Raw genomic sequence first — 18,303 nt, 5'->3', positions numbered from 1 at the left:
CCCAAAGGTGGTTGACATGGCGTGCCGTCAACGGACCGCTTCGCCCCTGTCCCCCTCTGTCGCCAGACCCCTGGCAGAGCAGGCCCCCGCGGGACGACCAGCCTGGTCCTCCCCTGGCCCCTCTGCCAGGGCGCGGTTGCTAACTGTGCCCCCACACAGGGCCGCTATGCCGTCCACGTCTGGGGCAGTTACTCCGCTTCCCTGCCCCTCCGGGGGGACGCCTGTGGTTTCGCATGATCCCGCTGATTCAGTTCCTGGGAGCCTGGTTAGAGCTTCCCCGTCTGTCCCGCTGGGTCGGACCATCAGGCTCGGCTATGCGATTCAGTTCGCACGGTCTCCTCCCCGCTTGGGGAGTCCGCTCCACTTTTGTCGGTGGCTATGCCCCCATCAGGAGAGCAGAGATTGCCACCCTGCTGGCGAAGGGTTCAATCGAGACTGTCCCTCCAGCCGAGATGAGGTCCGGCTTCTACAGCCCCTACTTCATTGTCCCCAAGAAAACCGGTGGGTTACGGCCAATCCTGGACTTGCGCGTGCTGAACCGCTCCCTTCACAGGATGCCGTTCAAGATGCTCAAACGCATTTTCGAATGCATACGGCCCAGGATTGGTTTGCAGCGATCGACCTGAAGGACGCCTACTTCATGTCTCTATTCTCCTTGACACAGACCGTTCCTTCGGTTTTCTTTCAGGGGCAGGCATCCAGTACGCGGTTTTCCCTTTCGGGCTAGCCCTGTCTCCTCGCATCTTCACGAAGGTCGTCGAGACTGCCCTTGTTCCCCTTCGGGTTATATCGACGACTGGCTGATCATAGCTCACTCTCGAGTTCAGGTTGCGAACACAGGGACCTAGTGCTTCGGCACCTAGCTCGTCTGGGCCTTCGGGTCGTCTGGGAGAAGAGCAAACTTTGCCCCGTGCAGAGGATCCTTTTTCTCGGTATGGATATCGACTCGGTCGCCATGTCCGCGCAGCTTACGAGCTATCGTGCGCGCAGTCACTGCTGACTTGCCTGAGACATTTCGAGGGCAAGAGTGCGGTTCCACTGAAACTTTTTCAGAGGCTCCTGGGGCATATGGCTTCTGCAGCCGCGGCAACGCCGCTCGGATTGCTTCATATGAGACCGCTTCAGCTTTGGCTTCGCGACCGAGTCCCGAGGCGGGCATGGTAACACGGCACCCTCCGAGTAACAGTTACTCCGACCTGCCATCAGACCTTCACCCCGTGGTCGAACCTCAGTTTTCTACGGGCCGGAGTGCCCCTGGAACGAGCTTCGCGGCATGTTGTTGTAACGACAGATGCCTCCTCCACGGGCTGGGGTCCCATGTGCAATGGACGTGCTGCCGCGGGCTCCTGGACAGGACCCCGTCGCCTCTGGCATGTCAATTGCCTCGAGTTGCTGGCCGTACGTCTTGCTTTGCGCCGCTTCCGGGCCGTGCTAAAGAAGCAACACGTACTAGTCCGCTCAGACAATACCGCCACTGTAGCGTACATCAACCATCAAGGTGGTCCACGCTCCCGCCGTTTGTCGCAACTCGCTCGCCACCTCCCCATATGGAGTCAGGAGCATCTGAAGTCGCTTCATGCCATTTATATCCCCGGAGCCCTGAACTGTGCAGCCTACGAGCTCTCACGGCTTCAGCCACTCCCTGGAGAATGGCGACTCCATCCCCAGTCGGTCCAGCTGATTTGGGACCAGTTCGGGGACGCACAGATAGATCTGTTTGCCTCCCACGACTCGACCCATTGCGCCCAGTTTTATTCCCTGACCGAGGGCACGCTCGGCACGGATGCTCTGGCGCACAGCTGGCCGCAGGGCCGCAAGTATGCGTTTCCCCCAGTGAGCCTTCTTGCGCAGACCTTGCGCAAGGTCAGGGAGGACGAGGAGCAGGTCATTCTGGTTGCGCCGTTCTGGCCCGCCCGGACCTGGTTCTCCGAACTAGTACTCCTCGCCACAGACCTCCCTGGCCGATTCCTCTGAGGAAGAACCTTCTTCCTCAGGGACGGGGCCACCTATGGCACCCTCGTCCCGATCTCTGGAACCTCCACGTGTGGCTCCTCGATGGGACGAGGCAGGTTTGAGTACCCTACCACCAGCGGTGGCGGCTACCATCACTTCCGCTAGGGCGTTGTCCACGTGACACGTCTATGCGTTGAAGTGGAACCTCTTCGTCAGCTGGTGCTCTTCTCACCGAGAAGACCCCCGGAGATGCTCGATCAGCGTTGTGCTTTCCTTACTTCAACAGGGGCTGGAGCGAAGGCTGTCTCCCTCCACCCTGAAGGTCTACGTTGCCGCTATTGCCGCACACCATGACCTCATCGAAGGTAAGTCGGTGGGGAAGCACGACCTGGTTATCAGGTTCCTGAGAGGAGCGAGGAGACTAAATCCGCCTCGCCCTCCTCTCGTTCCCTCTTCGGACCTGAACTGCCCTGAAGAGTGCTCCATTTGAGCCCCTGCAATCAGTTGAGCTTAAATTCCTGTCTATGAAGACAGCGCTCCTGGTTGCACTGGCCTCCATCAAGAGGGTAGGGGACCTGCAAGCATTCTCCATTGACGAAGCGTGCCTGGAGTTCGGGCCGGCTTACTCTCACGTGATCCTGAGACCCCGGCCTGGATACGTGCCCAAGGTTCCTACCACTCCCTTCCGGGACCAGGTGGTGAATCTGCAAGCGCTGCCCCTGGAGGAGGCAGACCCAGCCTTGCACTGCTCTGTCCAGTACGCGCTCTCCGCGCCTATGTAGACAGCACGCAGTGTTTCAGGACCTCAGACCAGCTCTTTGCCTGTTATGGTGGGAAGCTGAAGGGAAAGGCTCTCTCCCTGAGCTCCTCCAGCACTCCTGATGTCGGCGCCAGTGTCTATTGCCTGCGCGTCGGCTAGGTGCCTCCCGTGTGCACGGTCCCTCCTCAGAGCGACCCCCACATGTGTATTTCCACTGTAAGCCTCTTGAGCATGTGTCTTTCCCTTGGCAAGCCACCTTGCCACCCCTGGGGTTGAAATATTCCACCTGCGGCTGGACACCCCAGTGTTCTCCATATGTCTCCTTCAGGTCATATGTGTATTCTCTAAGTCCCCCCCTCTGGGTTGGCAGTAATTGCATATTTCCCCTAAACTTTGGGATATGCTCCCCAGTGTACCTTGGTATTCCTGGGCTAAATAGGAGTCCTTCGTCCCTGCCAGTCTCACGACAGGGATCTCAGATTTACGCGGGCACTGGAAGACAGCTGAGAAGGTGGCATGATTAGACTGGTAAACCCATTCGTCGTCATCCGACGTAACTCGGAGTGACAACGAAAGGGAACGTCTCGGTTACGTATGTAACCCTCGTTCCCTGAGTAGGGAACGGAGACGTTACGTCTTCCTGCCACTCTCCGCTGTACCGCGGGGATCGCCTGAGCTCAGTCTTGGCTCCTCAGCGAAGAAACATATCTGCCTGTTGCCGGCGTCCTCCTTTTATACCCACGAGGTAAGGCGGAGATACGCTATGCAAATTCCGCAGACCCATGGCATTTCTTTGCCATTGGCTCGTTTTGTAATACTCGAAGTCGATAGGCGTTCTAAGCGAAACCCCATTCGTCGTCATCCGACGTAACGTCTCCGTTCCCTACTCAGGGAACGAGGGTTACATACGTAACCGAGATGTTTTTTGATGAAAACACTCCAGGCTTTTTCTCCATATAATGGACTTCAATAGGACACAAACGTTTCGAGGACCAAATGACAGTTTCAGCTCAGCTTCAAAGGGTTTTAAATGATACCAGACGATGAATAAGGGTCTTATCTAGTGAAACGATCGGTCATTTCAAAAATAAATAAAAAACTTTACGTTTTATAAGCACAAATGCTCACCTTGCTCTGTTCTGTGATGCACGTTCGTGATCCTGTTCGAACTCGTTCATCCAAATAAACAAATCTTTTTTCGAGTCATTTCGTTCGTTGAATGAACGAAATGACTCCAAAAAATACTCGTTCAAAATGAACAAATCTTTTTTCGAGTCATTTCGTTCGTTGAATGAACGAAATGACTCGAAAAAAGATTTGTTCATTTGGATGAACGAGTTTGAACAGGAGAGTCACGAACGACGGTACGTGCTCGCGCTGTGCAAGAGAGGGGTGATCAGCGCGTACACGAGCGTGATTGACACTGCTAAGACATTCCTCCTGGCTCTGATTGGTTGTTTCTGACCGGGAGCGGTGTATTTCTGCAAATGGCAGTAGGACCACATGGAGGAGCCAGAGGAGCTTGATTTTTTTCACAGATTATCTGTCTCACATTCTACTTTCAGGACATACTGACAGTTTTAACAAATATTTGTTTACAAAAGCTACCTACTGGAGCTTTAATTCGAGTACATTTTTTGACATTTGGGTTTAAAGTGTTTTAATTCAACAATATATGGTGTAAAAACGTCTGAGTGCTGCCCTCTTCAGGTTGAACGGTGGCTACTGCAGTTGAATTTTCCTATAGGATGTTGTGGTACTGTGTGACGTAAGCAGGCACCAGCTCACCACGCCCTTGCCTATAGAGAGACGCGTCTCAGGTGCGATGGTAATCAAATGAATGCATCGACAATTCTAACATTTTAAATTATTTAGTAAAATGTAATCAAATGAAATTTGAACAATTCCTTTAATTTTTTTGGCAAACAAGGTGCGGCACAACAGATGTTTACTGTTTAAAGTGCGCGATATGTCTTAAATAATGGTTTAAAGTCCTATTGGCTTTATTACTTTGAGAAATACATTCTACGATATATTTCTGTCATAATTTCTTCAAGTCCGACTGAACTTTTCTTTGGGTGGGTTATCGTGAAGACCTTTGAGTTCCAGTGTGTATCTGACAATATTTTTCTCAAATGAAAAGGTGAAATGCTGGTGAATTGAATCTCAGAGAAACTCTGGAGATGAAGTTCACACGTTTATGTCCTCATATAGTGAGACGGAGCACAATCAAAAAAACACAATCGTCACACGTGCATGAGTATGTGAGCTAGACCAAACTGAGACGCTCAATATGCAGACTTAAGATTTTTAATTGCAGTCTTTTTGCACTTTAATATTCACAGAGACATGTCTATATCACCATTTGATTAAGTGTGCAGGCTTACTTTTGATTTATATATCCAAAATTCTGCAACATTCCAAGTTATTCCGTGATTCTGTCCATATTCTGAAAACAGGTCATGACACCGGGAACCCCCCTGGGCACCAGACTGAAATAGGCAGCAGTTCAATAATGCAGATGCGAGACCATTTACCGTACAGCTAAGCCAAATCTCCATTTGAGAAAATCAAGTCCATCCAGTTTAGCATCCAGCCAAATTGATTAAAGATCACTACCAGTCCAAAAGGGAACGCCAAGCTCCAAACTTTTGACTTTTACGGTAACAACTCCTTATTAGACATTTACATTTATTCATTTAGCAGAGGATTTTATCCAAAGCGACTTACAAATGAGAACAATAGAAGCAGTTAAACTAACAGTAGCAAGTGCTATAACCCCTCTCAGTTTAACTTTAGTGCTTTTTTTTTTTTTTTAATAGAATAGAAGAGAAGAGAAAGTGTTAGTACTACTGAATCAAGTGCTGCCGAAAAAGATACGTCTTCAGCAGTTTCTTGAAAGTGGCTACTGACTCAGAAGCTCTGGTTGAGTTTTAGAGTTAGCCGTATAGAGAGTGCGTTTGTTGTGCTTCCTTCTTGTTTTCATTTAACTTAATCAATTTTACACAATGAGACGACTGACTGAAAGCACTTGAAAGACTGTAGAATTGAGCCAAACTCAAAAAGCTGCCAAGCAGCAGATATAAAATAGAGGAACAGGTCAGATTGAGTTGAAGACATATTAGCACACAATAGAGCCACGATGGCAGAAACAGAAGTGGTTAATTACTATCTAGCTACAGTGTCACAAAAATTGAACCTTATGTGCCAAGAGACTGGCTCACATCTTCACATTAGCAACACTCCAGAAGCAGCGGGCAGAGAGAGACTGACCGCATGACTCACAGGTCGATCTACATTGACACTAGCTCTGCACTGCAACCACTGTAGACAGACAAATTAATGACGACTACAGGATGTTTTTTAAACTTAACTTCAGCTCCATTCAGCTTCATTTCTCTGACAGAAAATCTGATGGTGTTGACTAAAACAACTATATTTCATTCAGAACTGCATAGTGTTAGCAGCATGGTGATGTTTTCCCTAAAGACTATTTTTTCAGACTTATTTTTTCAAATTGACTGTGTCAATACACAGTCCTGCCTTTGTGAAAAAGAAGACACTTAACTGTATTGAATTTTCACTTGAAATGTACACTTCAAATCTTAAAAATGTATTTAAAAAGATTGTCCTTGCAGATAATGTAATATTAGTGAAATAAAAGGCCACTTAAAGAGAGTACGCTTTCATGTTAACACTTAAGTACACTTTTAAGTCCACATTGTGATAATGTCAAATTAAAAGTTTTAATTTAAAGTGCATTTTAAACTATTATGTTTTAATAATATTTTGTCGTGCTTTAAAGAAGCACACTTCCTTTGATGTGGTGACTATAGCACACTAAAGCACATGTAAATTAACTTTAAATGTAATATCAAATAACACTACCGTTAAACTTAAGATATTTTTAAATGTACTAAATTGTAACTTTATCATTGCAAATATGTAATTACAATTATATTTAAATACATGCCATACAAGTTTCAATAGAATGCAGTTCTTTTAGCAAAGAAAACCCCTGATCACTGAAAATCCTCCAAATTCAACTGAGAGAGAAGAGTCTGTGAAGATATTAGGGGAGATAGACGTCTCAACTTAGAAAAGATAAGATAAAAGTAAACAGCATGGACCCGAACAAGATTTGTAGCTTGAATCAAACTGGACCAGATCCTGTAATTTATCTACTTTTTTTAAAGGGACAATGTGTAGTTTTTTAGGTATTTTATTATCTAAAATCAATATTTTTATTCATAAATAAGTCCTCAATGGTGTACAAATACCTCTGCCAATTATCTGACTTATCCTCGTAAACAAAGAATTTATTATCTTTATATACATGTGACAGGTATGTCCACGGAGGCATCCATGTAGTTCCGCCATCTTGAAAAACTATAATACCAGAGAGGGTCAAAAAGTACTAGGCCAACGCGTTTCCACAACGCGTTTTCGTTCAGAGCCAGCGTCACGTAACTGAAAGCAGCAGAAACGGAGGAGCAGAGCAGTGAGAGGCGCTTGTCACTGCCCCGGCAAGTCAGTCAGTAATTCATACAGTAACATTCGTTTGTTCGTTGTGTCAAGTTGCAGTTTGTTTGAAATAACAAACCTGTTCACCCGAAGGAAAACTCGACGAAGTGCTATTAGAAGACATCCTGTACCATAGCTTTTTGGTACATAACAGCTACCATAGATGCAACACGCATTTGGAAAAGCGAGGCGCTGGAGAGCACAATTCGTTAGAATGCAAAATACAATTTCACAGCTAGATGCGAGAAACAATATGAACAAGCAAATTATTATTATATATATATATATATATATATATATATATATATATATATATATATACATTATATATACAGTATATATATATTATATAAATTATTTAGAAAAGTGGTTTTAAGGTGCCCTGACGAGAAAAGTGAATCTCTTTTTGTAATAAATTCATGACCCAAAACTTTCTTTCTTGCATCCCTCATATGAAATATCTCTTTTTTTCTGGAGGCAAAAAAGCATGCTTGATACTGTTATAAGATTGATGCTAAGAAACTCAATTGAATCTTTTTGGCAAATAGATCTCTACTCAGAGAGACAAACAGCAAATTACTAAAAGTTTCCTTCGAGAATCCGATGCAAAACTCAGGATTACAATTTGGATAATTGAGTAATTTAACAAGTAGAGCACTATGGGCAGATTAAAAGAATCCAAGAAAGCACTTTTGATCAGCTATCTGAGATACACAAGTTGCTAAACTGTGGAGAAAATAATTTTGCTGTGCAAATTTGATCAACCAAACACCCCTTCCAGCCGTTTTTAATGAACTGAACAGTTATCTATAGATGCATAGAGAGAGAAAAGGATCAAGCAGTCAATATCAGAAACTCCTTGCAGCTATTCCCACTGGATTAATCCGGGAAAACAAGAAGATGAGAGCTGTTTAAGGAAAGGAATGTGTCTCTCTTTTGGACTTTTACTAATAAACTGTCACCTACTCCAGGCACTTTAAGGGCTGACTGGAGATTAACATGAAACACTTGCATGAGTCCAGGCAACAAATAATTTACAAAGCAATGATTCGGATGCTTTCTCAAGGCTCTGGCATGCTGACAGAACGCTTTTCAATAAACGGATTCTCCATAGACACACAGGCCTGGGACGCCTGTCTTCGCAATAACTGCATGCATGAATACATTTACAATTAGAAACCCTGCTTTCATTGAATTTCTAGCACATACTGTAGTATGAATTTCCCCTCTGCATTCTCTTTAGCTGGCAAGAGGACCAACATGAAAAAGAAGCCATGCTTAATTGTATTGGATGTGCATTTGTAGTGTACTTCAAATCTGAAAAGTATACTGTATTTTTGTTAAACTGTACTTGCAGATAATGTTAATATAATAAAATCATATTAAGTGTACTTAAAGTGAGTAAACATTCATGATAGTTTCTTAATACACTTAAAGGGATAGTTTACCCAAAAACGAAAATTCTATCATTAATTACTCACCCTCATGTCGTTCCAACCCCGTAAGATTTCGTTCATCTGTGAAACACAAATGAAGATATTTTAGATGAAATCTGAGAGCTTTCTGTCCCTCCATTGACAGCTACACAACTGAAACTCTGACACTTCTAAAAGTCCACAACGATATACTGTATATATATATATATATATATATATTACTGTACAACATGCATTATATTTAGTAGAGAATTGGAAACAGAAATAGTATTCTCATTTCAAAATACAGCTTTAAAGCCCCTTGCGGCCATGTAATATGAAGAATCAAATAGAGGTGACAGCTTAAAGTAGCATGCAGCAGAGAGAATGAGTGAATGGAGAATTTAAAAAGACTGCTGTAATGTGTCTGAAATGTAATGTAGACATCATAAATCAGCCACGCCATCAGCTGATAAGTGACTGGCATTGTATTCCTGATTTTACATATCACACAATTTGTAAGGTAATTTTTAAGGAAACTTTTGTACAATTTCAGTTTGCACTTAAGTATATTCTTTTAATGGCAAGTTTAAAAGGCTGCACTGCACTGTTATTTATAATGGAGGACCATACTTATGTGGAGCCACAGGACTGGAGATTGCAAAAAACAAGCTTTAATGTCGGGATAGCTTTTTCCTAGTGGAAAGAGTTGATGCAGGAGAAAGCTTTCAAAAGAGACACTGAACTTTCCTGCTTTCTTCTCAACAGGTAACGTTAAGTCAATGTTACGGTCTAAATTACAAGCTTTTTTTGGTCGCATCTCTGCCTTTGGAAACTTTCAATTCTATCAAACATACGTTTGTTCGTTGTCAAGTTGCAGTTTGTTTGAAATAACAAACCTGTTCACCCGAAGGAAAACTCGATGAAGTGCTATTAGAAGACATCCTGTCGCGGCTTTTTGGTACATAACAGCTACCGTAGTTGCAACACGCATTTGAAAAAGCAAGGCGATGTAAAGCACTATTTGTTTGAATGCAAAATACAATTTCAACACTAGATGGGAGAAATTCCTACACATTGTCCCTTTAAAGAACAACAAAACATATAAAGATTTAAAATGTACTTTAAAGTAACACTTTAATTTACAGTGCTCTTGTTACACATGCTACATGTAGTTAGTATAGTAACTATAAATTATGTGAAATACATTCAACTAACCCTAAACCCAATCCTAATCTTAATCCTAACCCTATAGTAAGTACATGCAGTTAAATAATATTACTTAGTTCTTAAATGTATAATTAACTGTTAAGAAACATAGTCATGAAAGTGAACTCTATTTAAGTACCGGTACGCTTAAGTGGGATTTTATTTAATAAGTATTATATTATGTGCAAGTATCTGCAAGTTTTTGAAGATTTGAAGTACATTACGAGTGCAGATTGTGAAGCCCATTTTTCTTGTGTTCTTGTGTTTTTGAAGCACCCATGCATTTTTGATATGGTATCAAGACACAATTTTAAGGTCAGACAATGTGATTCATGACTTGAACGATTCCACGATCCCGATTCCAATCATATAATGTTTTGGCATAAGAATTAGACTATAAGTAATTGAAAAAAAAATATGTTTACTTTTTTTTTTTTCAAACGTGTCCATTTCAGTTACTTAATAGAAGCAAAACGTCTCGGGTTACGTATGTAACCCTTGTTCCCTGAGAAAGGGAACGAGACACTGCGTCGGTGACGACGCTAGGGGAACGCCCTTCAGCGTAGCGCGTCTGAATTTATGAATGAAACCGAATCCAATCCTATTGGCTTTGCGTGATGACGTAGCGTGTGACGGCATAAGCGGATGTATACAAAAGCACGCCGGCACACAGAAATGTCAGCTTTTGCTATGAAGCAAGTGCTCCAGGCGGGGTGAGGTGTGGCGAACCGACGCAGTGTCTCGTTCCCTTTCTCAGGGAACAAGGGTTACATACATAACCCGAGACGTTCCCTTTCGAGGGAACTCGAACTGCGTCGGTGACGACACTAGGGGAACGAGATACCCACTATACCACAACGAACCCCGCTCATCCTAGTGTGAAGTTGTCTTCAGGCACAACTTAGGATGAAAGCACTCGTGCACCGGGTGTAGAGGGAAGGTCCAGACTTTAAAACCCTATGAATGTGTGCGGAGTGGCCCAGTCAGCCGCCTCACATATGTCATGGATAGAAACCCCTGAAAGGAGGGCTCTAGAGGACGCCATGGCTCTGGTGGAGTGAGCCCTCACGGCCATAGGTGAAGGCAAATTGCGCACCTGATAGGCAAGGGAAATAGTCTGAACGATCCAGTTGCTGACGGTCTGCTTAGAGGCGGGAAGCCCCTTCTTGGGAGACCCAAAACACACCAGCAACTGGTCCAACTTCCGCCATGAGGAGGACTTCTGGATGTAATATCCGAAGTGCTCTGACAGGCAGAGCAGATGAAGTCTCTCCTCATCCGCCGTCACATGAGGTGGAGGATGAAATGCCTGCAGAACCATAGGCGGTGCCACATTAGATGACACCTTGGGCAAATAGCCGGGCCTGGGATGTAAGATGGCCCTAATGTTGCCTGGAGCAAACTCCAAGCACCCATTGGAAATAGAGAGCGCCTGGAGATCTCCTACCCTCCTCAGAGAAGTAATGGCCAACAAAAAGACCACCTTAAACGAAAGGTTCTTGGCCTCAGCCGACTCCAATGGTTCGAAGGGGGCCTCGGCCAGCCCTTCGAGAACCACTGCCAGGTCCCAAGAGGGAACCCTGGTGCGAGTCGCAGGTCTCATCCTCCAGGTTCCACGGAGGAAGCGTACGACCAGGTGATGCCTCCCAGAGGACCATCACTCAGAGGATCGTGGAAAGCCGCAATGGCAGCCACATAAACCCTGAGTGTGGACGGGGTAAGCCCAGCAGAAAAGCGGTCTTGGAGAAACTCTAGTACTGAAGCCACTGGGCAGTTAACTGGGTCCAAATCACGCTCTCTGCACCAAATGGAAAATACATTCCACTTAAGGCCGTATAACTTCCTCGTGGAGGGAGCTCTGGAAGTTAGTATGGTTTCGACCACTCTAGCTGACAGGCCGGCTTCTAGGTACTGAACCCCCTCAGGGGCCAGACCCACAGTTTCCACAGCTTGGGGTCGAGGGTGGAGAACTAAGCCTTCCGCCTGGGACAGCAAGTCCCTCCTCAGAGGGATCTGCCATGGCGGGCCTGCCAGGAGTGAAATGATGTCCGAGAACCATACTCGGGCCGGTCACAATGGGGCTACTAAGAGTAGACTGACTCCGTCTCGACGGACCCTTTCCAGAACTGCTGGGAGCAGAGCGATCGGGGGAAAAGCGTACAGACGTAGCCTCGGCCACGTCCGCACGATGGCATCCAACCCCAGCGGGGCTGGATGCATGAGGGAGAACCACAGTGGACAGTGTGTCGTCTCTCGAGACGCAAAATTTCCACGTCCACTGGGCCGAACCTCTTGCATATCAACTCCACCGTCTCGGGGGTGGAGTCTTCAATCCCCGGGCCTCAGCCCCTGCCTCAACAGTACGTCTGCTCCCTGATTCTGGTCCCCCGGGACATAAATCGCCCTGAGAGACAATAGTCTCTGCTGGGACCACAGGAGGATCTGATGCGCCAGTCTGCACAGAGGGCGCAACCACAGACCCCCCTGGCGGTTCAAATAAGACACAACTGACATGTTGTCGGTTCTCACGAGGACATGGCCACCATGGAGGTCTGGCAGGAAGCTCCTCAGAGCCCGGAACACCGCCAACATTTCTAGGCAATTATGTGCCAAGAGGAATGATGGTCCTGCCAGAGACCTCTCGTAAAGCGGCCGTCCATGACCGCGCCCCAGCCCGTGAGGGAGGCGTCTGTCGAAATAGATACTCGGCGACATAAAGCTCCCAATTTGGGACCCTGGGACAGGAACCAAGGCTTCTTCCAAATTGATAGGGAACGAAGGCATCTGCGCGTAACCCTTATCAAGCGGAATGGATTTCCCCTCGGGGAAAACCCCTTGGTTCTCAACCACCACTGTAAAGCTCTCATGTGTAGCAGGCCAGAAGGTATCACGCTGGACGCTGCTGCCATGAGACCCAACACTCTCTGAAAGTGTTTGACAGTGACGGCCTGGCCTAGCTTTATCCTGGACACTGTGGTCAGGATAGACTCGAGCCGAGAAGGAGACAACTGTGCTCGCATCGTGACCGAGTCCCACACCACTCCCAGGAACGTGGTTCTCTGGGCTGGTGTCAACACACTCTTCTTCGTGTTGAGTTGCAACCCCAGGCTCTGGATGCGGGCGAGGACGACATCTCGATGCCGAATCGCCAGCTCTCGCGACTGGGCCAATATTAACCAGTCGTCGATGTAATTGAGCACCCTGATGCCCTCGAGCCTCAGGGGTGCTAGAGCTGCATCCATACACTTGGTAAAAGTGCGAGGGGAGAGTGCTAGGCCGAACGGAAGAACCCGATATTGGTAAGCTTCGCCCCCGAAAGCAAACCTCAGGAACTTCCTGTGAGATGGAAGGATGGAGATATGGAAGTAGGCGTCTTTAGATCTATCGTGACAAACCAATCCTCAGATTGAATTTGACTCACGAAGATGGGAATAGTGAGCATCTTGAACCTGAATCTCCTCAGAGACCGATTCAGATGCCTCAGATCTAAAATAGGACGCAATCCTCCATCCTTCTTTGGAACTATGAAGTACCGGCTGTAGAACCCGGACTCCCTGACTGGTGGGGGAACACGCTCTATGGCCCCTTTTTCCAGCAGCGAGAGAACTTCCTGTTCTAACACTTGACCCTGCTGTGGATCTACTGCAGTCCAAACCACCCCGTTGATACTTACCTCGGTGGGCGGACCCGGAACTGCAGCCTGTATCCAATTTCAACAGTGCGCAGGACCCATGGAGAAATATTGGGGAGACATTGCCATGCCTCCACAAAATTCAGCAAGGGAACCAGGGAACCCCTCAGGGCTGGTGTCAAGTGTCTTGTGAGAGCCCTTCACGATACCCTGAAGTGGAAGACCGGCAGGGAATAATCGAAAACGACTCTCGGTGTGCGGACGCCAACACTGCCTGGCCGCAAGCTCTTGGGGCAGACAGAGCAGCGTGCATTCGCTGGAAACGGATGTGTCCCGAAGCGCAACTAACTGCGGGATGCTGACACCAGTTTCCTGAGGGCCCGGTGAGAGAGGGGATCTTGATCGCTCTCTTTCGGGGGGGACAGCCCTTCAAGGTCTCACATAAGTTAGGACCTTCCTCCCGACGCCTTCCTGGCCTGAAAGGCTTTGGGCGAGAGCGCTGCCTAGAGTCCCAAGCTCAGCTTTGTTTTTTTTGTTTGTTTTTTTTAAATTTTGAGGGGGACCTCTAGAAGAGATACTCTCCTTCAGATGGTAGGCTGAATTAAAATATCTAACCAAGTTGTAAGTCAGATACAATTTTTAATTACTTTAACTCCTCGGAATTAAATGCAGCCATAACACTGAATAAGTGAAACACGGTCTGAATGGTAGGCTGTAGGAAATAAATGCAGCCATAAACACCAGAATACTGTTTTATATTTAATTATACGATCTCGTAACCTACACGCTGCCTCGGCAAACGCGAGATTCGAGCCGTTATAATTTGGCTTTCATCCCTGGAGAAAAAAGTCAACAGGCGCGAGACTGAAACACCTGACAGCGCACGGCTGTACGCGTCAAGATATTGTGAATGCCTCGCACCTAAACAGTATTATTTATCAGATCGCGTGTGTCCCTTTTATTGCAGACCCGTAACGCGTTGCCTTAACAAACGCGAGATTCGAGTATAGTACACAATGTATTTGGCTTTCATCTCTCGAGAAGAAAGTCAACAGGCGCGAGGCTGAGATACCCGAAACGCACGTGTGCGGCGAGTTATATCTCAATGAACACAGCCAGCACCCTCAGGAGCTGACTGTTCATGCCTCGTACTCACACAGCAAACTGCAAAGTAGACTCGTAACCTACATGCTGCCACGGCAAACACGAGATCCGAGCTACTAGATTCTGTATTGCAACTGCAAGGCAACCTTAAACCTACGCGCTGCCTCGGCAAACGCGAGATTCCAGCCACAGAATCTTATTGCAAAATACACTCGTAATCCAAGCGCTGCCTCGGCAAACGCGGGATCCGAGCTACTAGATTCTGTATTGCAACTGCAAGGCAAACCTTAAACCTACGCGCTGCCTCGGCAAACGCGAGATCCCAGCCAAAGAATCTTATTGCAAAATACACTCGTAATCTAAGCGCTGCCTCGGCAAACGCGAGATTCGAGCAACTTACTTTAACAGGACATACAACACCAAATAGGACAGACTTGTTCATACATACACAGAGCGCTTGCTGAATAGCAAAAAGCTGACATTTCTGTGTGCCGGCGTGCTTTTGTATACATCCGATTATGCCGCCACACGCTACGTCATCACGCAAAGCCAATAGGATTGGATTCGGTTTCATTCATAAATTCAGACGCGCTACGCTGAAGGGCGTTCCCCTAGTGTCGTCACCGACGCAGTTCGAGTTCCCTCGAAAGGGAACCATTTTTCCACTAATTGGAAAATGGAGCATTTGAAACTTTTGACTAAATGAAAGTGGAATGTGGCTCGACCCATTCGCCATGAACCGCTAGCCAAGATATTACAAGCATAGCAAATATTAAATCTGTTTCCCAGTATGTAGAAGCATGTATTGTCCCATCAACAGTGGAGTAGGCCATTCTAGTATGCAGTAGAAGTACAGGAATCAGGATGCAGCCACTCATCTCGTCCATTTGACGCACACACACGCATTACTGCGCCTCTAATGTATGGAGATTGGCGTCTGGGTGACTCAAAGGGTGATGTATGAGAGACGTCTCTGCCGCGCTCACGGCTTAGAGCTCCAAATCGATGTGTTAGCGCCCATGTCACACATACGTAGCATTTAACACCAAGTTTAACAATCTTTAGTGCCTGCCAAGAGCTCACCAGCCACTGACCTCGACTCACAGCGGGTGATGAATAACTCGCCGGCAGTCAGTCACATCCGAGATACACACAGATGCCTGCTGCTGTCCGATACAACCTAATGCACGTGTCTATTAGTGGGAAAATCTGAAAAATATCACGCTTATGCAAAAGATTCACCATTAAATGGCTTGCTTTTGAACTCTGTAACTTGAGGTGCACATGCTTGAAAGTATTTCTATAAAAAAGGTATATTAGACTTAAAGATATATGCTCTGTTCAAGTTGAGGGCACATTATTAATTGTAACTTCATTTTCTTCCTATTATGTAAATGATCGACAGGATACCAGATATGATGGAGATAAACCAAAACTAAAGTTAGCCATTTTAACTGAATTACATTTCTTATTAAAGCCATATGGGATGCAGACAATCATGTATATATTAGTATGTAACAGCTCAGAATGCTTAGATATATCATTTTATTAATAATAGATTAAATCACATATATTTTTAACATGATTTCTCTTTCAAAAGTTATACTCTTTTTTTGTGTTATTCTCTAGTCGGATTTGGTCACATTATAAAAGTCCTTGTGTGTATGAATATACTGTAGAATAACTTTTAAAGCAGTGCAAATGAAGGCTGAGCCCGAACAGAATCACAGAGGAGAATCAAGCCGACGTTCGCCATAAATGCTTAATTTAAAGAGTGGATCAAGGATAGATTTTAAACTAATCTTCTGTTTACCTACAGATGTTGTTATTCATTCAAAAGTGTCTCTTTGGGGTTAGCAGTTTATTATAATAGGCCTGTGTGTTCCCCATTTCAAATTGTCTGGCTTGCTGTGTGTTTACATTTAAATTAGAGAAGGGGAAAAAATATGAAGAAACACCTGGAATATGGAAGTAAAATTGCCAGTTTAAGTACAGCACCAGGGAAAATGACGAAAGTGAAAAAATCAACTACAAGTAGTGAAACGATTTTTACATGAATTCACATTGTGTTAATTTAATTGTGAACATATGAACAAAGAAATGTTACTATTATGATGGTCTTTTATAAATCAGAATATTTTTATATATATATATATATATATATATATATATATATATATATATATATATATATATATCATGAAATTTAATCATTGACATTTGGCATAAAAAGAAAAACAGTTTAAAACAATTAATTAATAAACATCAATAATAATTGTATCAGTATCAATGTTTTTTTTTTTTTCAAATAAAACATGTAATCAAAAGCCTGTTATAATCATAACACTGACTAAACAGCAACATGAGCAACATGCCAATGATTTAATAAAGGAAAAATAGAACACGGGAATAAATCAAAACGGAATGTGGCGTCGTTTTTCTTCTACATAACAGTGACATAAATATTTGAAACATGCAGCATTAAAAAAGCTAGTGAATTTATTCCCAGCATATTGTAGCACACATTAAATCTGTAAAGCCCTTCATCAATGAAGACCCACCAGATTTTTTGAGTTCTGACTATGTCTTATAACATCTACCCATGAGCCCCAAACGCGCAGACCCAGAGCGCTTCAGTGCCTCTTTCCAGTTGGACAGGGCAATTTAAAAGGTTCCCCTGGGTTTTGGGCCTAAATAAAAACAGCAGGCTCAGGTTATTGGGGCTGAATGTTCCTTGTTTTCAGAGGAGTGTGACAGAAAATATTACCGGTTAGTGTTACGTCTACATGACAGGTTTGCCAGGTCGACTAACAAAAGCACATTTATAGGTGATAAATTACGGCGACCTGTTTTAAATATGAACCATAGGTAGTTTGTGTACTCAGATCCACAAACCAGGGGTTAAAAACAATCTGTTTGTTTGCTTGTTTGTTTGTTTGTTTGTTTGTTTGTTTGTATGTTTATGTTGGTTGTGCACAATAATCATAACACAACACTGTCTTTACAGTCTAAAGGTGGCTATAGATAGACATCAGAATGTAATCAATGGGAATGATGTCACTGTATATAATAACTGCATGTTAAATTTTAAACATTTACACAATAATTTTTACAGTATCTATATATTATGATATCCTTAACTGTTGTTAAAAACAAATTTTAGAAAATATTCCACTTTATAAATATCAATATGGTTACCATTCAAATACCATAGTGATATTTATAAAAATAAAAATAAATAATTTAGTTTTCTTGTGATACCAAAATTTGTTTTATTCACAATCATTAATATAGTGCAGGATACAATTGTACCCATTCTTAATTTTAAAGTGTTTTTTTTAAATAGCTTTAATTTCCTTTCATTTCCATCATAACGATTTTCAGTCACAGTATATTCACCTCTCAGATCATATATCACCATTATTTTCAGTTGCAATTCAGCATGCAACTATTGCAGTAACTTTCTGATGGATGAACATTCTACATTTCTTAAAAGGGTGGTAAAACACGATTTCACTTTTCCAACTTTAGCTAGTGTGTAATGTTGCTGTTTGAGCATAAACAACATCTGCAAAGTTACAGCGCTCAAAGTTCAAAGCAAAGGGAGATATTTGCTTTTAAAAAAATCAATTTCTAAGGACTACAGCAAACAGCCGATTGGGACTACACAACATTCCTCCAGGGTTGCTGATGTCAGTAACCCCAAT

General features: G+C 44.5%; 1 protein-coding gene across 24 annotated transcripts in view; it reads right to left on the bottom strand.

The window, feature by feature from the left end:
- Window positions 1–18,303, bottom strand: part of LOC143710812 (adhesion G protein-coupled receptor L3) — a 347,776-nt gene that overhangs the window by 279,327 nt on the left and 50,146 nt on the right. For 23 of the 24 annotated variants that reach the window (XM_077202032.1, XM_077202015.1, XM_077202025.1 and 20 more), the window contains exon 2: window positions 8,719–8,754. The exons of the other annotated variant lie outside the window; for it this stretch is intronic. The gene's annotated coding sequence lies outside the window, so the exon portion shown is untranslated. The remainder of the gene's footprint in view (window positions 1–8,718; window positions 8,755–18,303) is intronic. 24 annotated transcript variants of the gene reach the window in all.

Source organism: Siphateles boraxobius, unplaced genomic scaffold (genome assembly GCF_051911475.1).
Source record: "Siphateles boraxobius isolate OS27281-9 unplaced genomic scaffold, OSU_SipBor_1 48, whole genome shotgun sequence".
NCBI lineage: Eukaryota > Metazoa > Chordata > Actinopteri > Cypriniformes > Leuciscidae > Siphateles > Siphateles boraxobius.
This window is presented reverse-complemented; position numbering and strand designations above follow the sequence as displayed.